Here is a 6,739-nt window from a genome sequence, read left to right on the forward strand (position 1 = left end):
CAGGAGTGAAGTGCCTGCCAGACTCGTAAGGCTGGAAGGGGAAGGTCCTCCCAAGTACCTCCAGAATTAGGCAGCCTCTGAGGGACTCTTGTCTGACTACAGCTTTGGACTCCTGCAATCCACCCGTTTACTTCACATGCCTACATCCTTTGGATCTGACTGTCATTCTGTAATGTCCTCCTAAGAAGTATTCAGTCATGTAATTAGTCTCCAGTCCAGTGGGCCTGCTTTTAAGGTGTCACTCAAGAACAAGCTGCATGAAGAAGGTCATAGCAAGGACAGCCGCTTCCCCTGTCCCCTGAGCAGAGACAGCAGTGTGTCACCATTTCCTGCACAGCAGCAAACACTTTGAAAAGATTCAAATGTAAGCACTGTCCTCACAAAGGACAAAGCAACACATCCAAACAGCGCCTGAGAGATCTGATCAAGCCTGAGTTGTCTGAGTTGTTCTGTTCATGTTGGACTACAGGTGGATTGCATTTATTCCCAGGTGTAGCATAGTGCATACCCACAGGTATCATTGCTTCTGGGGCTAAGCATTAATGCAGATCCCTTGGAAAGTCATCCTAGTTGTCTTGGAGGAAGTAATGTCTTGGCCAAGATTCCCCAAACCTGCACTTTCAATAGTTTTGCAGAATTTCAAATGGAGATTTCATAATCTTATTTTCTTGGGGTAATTCCATCAGTGACTGACACAACTGCGTGGCTGAATATCCAAACAGAAAAATATGGGTATAATACACTACATACCTATGGAGAAAATTACGGAGAAAATTACACATTGAATTCTAAGCTTCTCATCTTTGATGTAACCTAGATAGACCTTCTGGGTTTTCTAAAATCCCCTGAGGATCAGGGATGCCTTGGAACAGCATAATCTTGTGTGTTAATATTCCCTTAACCTTTACTGCTTTTCAAATCCCCATTTTAGTCAGTATGATTTAAGTTTTTTATAATACTTCTCACACATATTCTGGCAGATAATTCCTTCCCTTCATTACAGCTTATTAACCAAAGTTCTACTTTAATGAGTGTGTGTGTTTGTGTGGTTTGTGTTTATATTGCATTTTAACCGACATATTGTTTGAATATATACAGTTGTATGCTATCTGCATGTCCTGGTTTCAGCTGGGATAGAGTTAATTTTCTTCTTAGTAGCTGGTATAGCGCTGTGGTTTGGATTTAGTACGAGAATAATGTTGATAACACACTGATATTTTAGTTGTTGCTAAGTAGTGTTTATACGAGCCAAGGACTTTTCAGCTTCCTGTGCTCTGCCAGGTGCACAAGAAGCTGGGAGGGGGCACAGCCAGGACAGCTGACCCAGACTGGCCACAGGGCTATTCCATACCGTATGGCCTCATGCTCAGTACATGAAGCTGGGAGAAGAAGGAAGGGGGGGGCTGTTCGAAGTGATGGTGTTTGTCTTCCCAAGTAACTGTTACACATGATGGCGCCCTGCTTTCCTGGAGATGGCTGAACACCTGCCTGCCGATGGGTAGTAGTGAATGAATTCCTTGTTTCGCTTTGCTTGCACGTGCAGCTTTTGCTTTACCTATTAAACTGTCTTTATTTCAACCCACGAGTTTTCTCACTTTTACCCTTCTGATTCTCTCCCTCATCCCACTGTGGGGGAGTGAGCAAGTGGCTGTGTGGTGCTTAGTTGCTGGCTGGCGTTAAACCACAACACTGGGATAAGCTTTGTCAAGTCTATTTAGAAATGAAAATATAGCAATAAAGCCTAGAATATACAAGCATACAAGCTGCTGCATCTTTTCTTTAGCATTGTTGATAGATGAACACCATCAAATTCTGGGAAAGAAAGTATTCCAGAGACATCTGAAGGAGACATTTGTAATAAAGAGTACACTGAGCTATACAAAGACATAATTATTTACAAAAAAAAAAAAAAATGTATGAAATAAAATTGCATAACCAGGAAATGTCAACTTGAGCAACAGATACATTCCAGTTACACCAAGTCAAGTTGTAATGGCAGAATATATGCACTGCAGGTCACCAGAAAGCAATCAGAAGAGTCCCATGGTTTTTTTCTCATTCCCTAAGAAAAGGAGGGACACAGTAATTACATGAAACTTTGAACACACTGTTTATCAATTCAAGAAATCATTTCATTGCTTTAGGTGCAATTTTAAGCTGCATCATTTTTTCTCATCAAAACGGAGGTTAAAAAAATGAGTAAAAGCTCGTTGCAAATATGAAAAATATGTGAATCGATTAAGCAGCAGAGGGAGCTGAAGGACCGTGGAAGAGCGTGCTGCTGCGGAAAGCCACCTGCAGATCATACACAGCTGTTCCTCAGTGAGCAGTTCAGTTTTGGTTTAAATCTATGTTTTAATCAAATTTGCATAACTCTAATGTTAAAATAGGTTAAAAATGAAACATATTTCAATCGCACTATTCTGCTTCTGCAGAATATTTGTTTCCTTTAGAAGACCACCTCCAAACATTTATGGAAATACTTTTGCCATCTGTGCTGTTTTTGGAGTGTGAGTGTGTTTGCAGGGGCAGTTAGATAAATGCTGGGGTGCATGTGGCAGACCAAAACGTCAAGCTGTAAAAACCCATTATCAGTAATCAGAATCATGCAAATAACATTAGCTCAATTCCTTATTCTTCATGCCTCAATTTTCTCTTATATCTGAAAGATTTTGAAGTTTTGACAAAATCAAAAAGAAGGAAAAGAAGAGCATCATTGTCTAAATAGTAAAAAGAGATAATTTTACAAAGAAGAGTAATTTAATAAAGAGTCTTTAGATGCTTTCTTTTTCCCAGGGAAGAAGTGCTAGGCATGACATACCTCACTGAATAGTTCCTTGACATAAGTATTTTTAAAGTTTGTAGTACCTAGCTCTCAGTTGCATGGATGTGTGCCAGTTACCACAGGAGCCTTCATGTGTTGATTGTAGTTTTTCAAAACTGTTTTAGAGAACAGTAGCAATTAAAGTGACAACAACAAAAATCATCAGTAAGCTGAAAAATCCAATTCTGATACAATGAAAAGTTCAGAAGTTTTCAGGGTATGTGCAGGGAGTCTTTCCTCTTGCTAGAACTGAAGAGTTCAGCACCAAGAGGTTATTATCCACCAGAATTCCACCAAAATTCACTAACAAGCATTCCTCTTCTAGCTTGCTTGTAAGCCTGATCAAAAAGAAAACTAGAAGACAAAGATTTACATCAACTTTTTATTCAATAGGTTTTTTTTGTTGTAGCTCCTTAATGGGACATGAGAAATTCCTTCAGAGCTTGGGAGAGAGTGAAACCATTACTTTCACTTTCCTTGAAAGGAAGATGGAAGGAAGAAAAAGGAGAAGGGCATCCACAAAAGACTCTATGTGCTAGTGGGTAAGGAACCAATGTATGAAGGGAGATCTTGGTTTCAGCTCCTGCTCTACTGAATGCTAAGCAAAAAGTACTGAAGCACTTGCTGGATTTACACCCATGCTTCCCGCTCACAGGCATCAGCTGGGGAAAAGGCTGTAAACAAAGCAGGGCTGGGTGAGACGCTGGGCAGAGCGATGGCTGCAGAAGGAGCAGGAAGCTTTTGGTACCCAGTAACTTTGGTTAGTTTCCTTCCCTCCTTCCCAGTGCAAAGTGAAGCAGCCTCAGAGACACCTTTCCCTCTCCCCAAAATGCTTCACAGTTGGATGGTTTTCCTTCAACTCCATTTTCATCCTGCTGTTTTCTCCTTGTTTGATGGAGTTTCTTCTCAATGAACACATTGAGCTTGTCCCTCTTTCCTCCTCAACTTCCTTCCATGCATGTGTGTGTGAAAGCAAAGGATGCCCTTTCTTCCTTTCATTACTAGTTACCTCCTTCTCCTCCCACTGTGCATCTCCAATGCACACAAGGGAGATGGAAATGAATTATATCTGGGGAACTGATCTGCTATGTTACATGTGTGAGAATAAGGGGTATTTCATCCTAGTGTCCTCTTTCAGTTTCCACCTCCTAATCCCACAGCAGTGGATTTTACTCTGATTGCTTCAATATTGTCTGGTGGGAGCAAGCTGGGAGTATCCAGGAGCAGACTGTGAATGAGGAGATGAATCCCCTTCCCCCGGTGCTATTTTTACAGAGCTTCCTTCTCACCTCTGGTCATATGCCCGTGAATAAACCTAGGCATGTGTATGCATCTTGACTGTGTCTCCCCAACTCGTCCCACACCCCAGCTCCTGCAACTGTCCTCCTCTGTTCCTCAGCTGCCCTTATGCTCCCTGCATCCATGCTGAACTGTTGGTGGTGCCAGCTGATGGTCCACCAGGCTTTAGTCTCTTGATTTGACACTTTACTGGAATCCATTTGGGAAACCATTTGAGAATATGTTTCTTTGCCATAGAAACAATGGCAGGGAATGGGGATTACCAGTCAAACCCTGTGCTGATACCTAGTTGAACTTCTGGCAGGACTGAATATTCATTCAATGGGATCTGAGAAGCATTCCTGGGTATCACAGAATATATATTACCCTCAGGTTTTACGCCTGCTGCCTTAGATCTGGTACGAGGAGTAGGAGACTAATTACCTGTAGGACTGGGAATACAAGAAAAGAAGGTCACAGGTACACATTTCCATCTTGATGCCTTTTTCTGACTGCTGGGTAAAAGCAGACTTAAAAAGCCAGCTCTAACATAACAGCCCTCTTCTTCTGCTCTTTGGATGCCTCCAGTAGAGGGAATTTGTCTGCCAGCCACTAGCTGAAGAGGACTGGATATTATTTCAACTCTTTTTGGTTCCCATACACTTTTGCTTATTCCATGCAAAAAAAAGATACCAAGGGTGTCCCCTTCCTTCTTTTCAGTGTACCAATAGTCTGATAGGACATTCCTCAAGAAGTGGGAAATTTAGGTTCAAATCCCCTCAGACTTTTGCTTAGAAAGGAAAAAATTCTCTGTATTTCAGACACAGGGGCTGAGGAAGCCTTCCTGGGTTCAGTCAATGAATCCTGGGTAGCTGAGTCCTTGATGCAGTTAGGTTTTTAGAAATCTTACTGGTCACAGTTCTTTTTGATTGCCTATCTTGGGTAGAAAATGGGCTTTTCTGAAGACATTTTCTAGAAATCCACTAACCCCTCCCAGAGAGGCTGGGCATGTAACTTTTACACTGCATATATCACCATGAAGTAAGGCATCTACTGCATGTGCAGCGCTACAGTCTTAAAGTGTGTGTCTTAACCTGGAAAAAAAAGTAAATGTCAACACTTCCTTTAACATTTCTTTTAGATTTGACTTCAGGAGGTATTATGAGTTTAGGTTGCTTTTGTCTTGCCATGCTGGCCTTTATAGATGCTTTTTGAGACACATAACTGTCACCTTTCATGACGTGTTTAACATAAGCAACCCAACTCCAATCCAAATGCTGACATAAAAGGCAGCAGATGTTGTTCCAGAAGTTGGGTGTCTGAGGACAGATGGTCCGCGGTTGTCCAAGGATGACTGAGGCATCTGTGGGTGAACTTTAGGAAAACACTAGAGTAATAGACTTTCCTATTCAAAATCACCCTTCCCTGTGGTGACCCTCCCTCTTGCTTCTTCAAGACTCTTGGACATGCTCCTTATCTCCTGAGAGTCTCATCAGACTGCTGCCTGCTCTCTCCATCCCCACGCACCTTCAGCAGCCTTGGATGCAGCAACTATCAGTCGTCAGGCACATTTGCCTCCATCTGAGAAACTCTTAAACTAGTGCTTAGGGTAGACCTCCTTCTTGTACAATCTTCACTGCAGTACTGGAGTCGTCTATAGAAATAGGCATCTCTACAGTTAGGTTAATAACTGTGTAGAAGTTTTTGAGATTTAGGTTTTGTCTAAATTTCTTCTGATATGTTTTAGTCCTTCCTTTTTTTTTTTTTTTAAACAGAACCCTTGTCCTCTTCAGCTGTAGCCTCATAAAGCAAATTCTCAAGGAAAGGGTGAGAGAAAAGATTTTGAGGGGAATTACCTATTTCTGTCCTTGTAAACTGTGCCAGTGAAAAATACCAACCCCTCTCACTGCTTCTGTTTCTCTCCTTCAAGAATTCTGCTTTCAAGATGTGAACGTCAGGCTCTCAGGGACACAGACTCTTTTATACAGCTCTGGAAGTTCCGACCAGTAAAGCACTTAAGCACTTACTTACATTTAATCATGTCATTTTTACAGACTTACCAATTGTTGTCTTGTGAACCACAGTACTTAGCACCTTGAAGAACTGTGCTCTCAGTGCATCAAGTGCACTTGGACTTGCTCAATGAGTTATTGGATGTATGGTCCTCTCAAAACACAAAAGGAAGGTCATTAAATCGATGTGCCACACTTCCTAAGCAGTATGTTAACTTCAGTGGTCTCTTTGCATTTCCATTTGAAGTGTTATTGTCTGCCTGCTGAGACTCTTCCTACTTTATAGTAGTCATATCTTGTCCTAAAATGAACTAGACTTTACTGTGCATTGTTAAAAATCTTTCACAACAGAGGCTGCTGAAATTCAGTCATGAATGGTAAGATTCATGTGTGTAATTTGTCAAGTTTTTAAAGCATTTAGGCGTCCTTTGGCATGAAAGCCACTCTACAAATGTAAGATCATTATGACTGTGACTTGTGTCCTTGGAGAGAGAAAAACATGACTGCTCTAACAAATCTTAGCAGCATCCTCATCCCATTAATCCTTAGGTTTTGTTCATTCAAGTCACAAACTTCTGAGCAGAAGTGGAAATAATAGGATACTGATAGCAAATTGTTTTTTCCA

This window comes from Nipponia nippon, unplaced genomic scaffold (assembly GCF_047370975.1).
Source record: "Nipponia nippon isolate SJK-2023a ecotype South Korea unplaced genomic scaffold, ASM4737097v1 scaffold_3, whole genome shotgun sequence".
NCBI classification, from domain to species: domain Eukaryota; kingdom Metazoa; phylum Chordata; class Aves; order Pelecaniformes; family Threskiornithidae; genus Nipponia; species Nipponia nippon.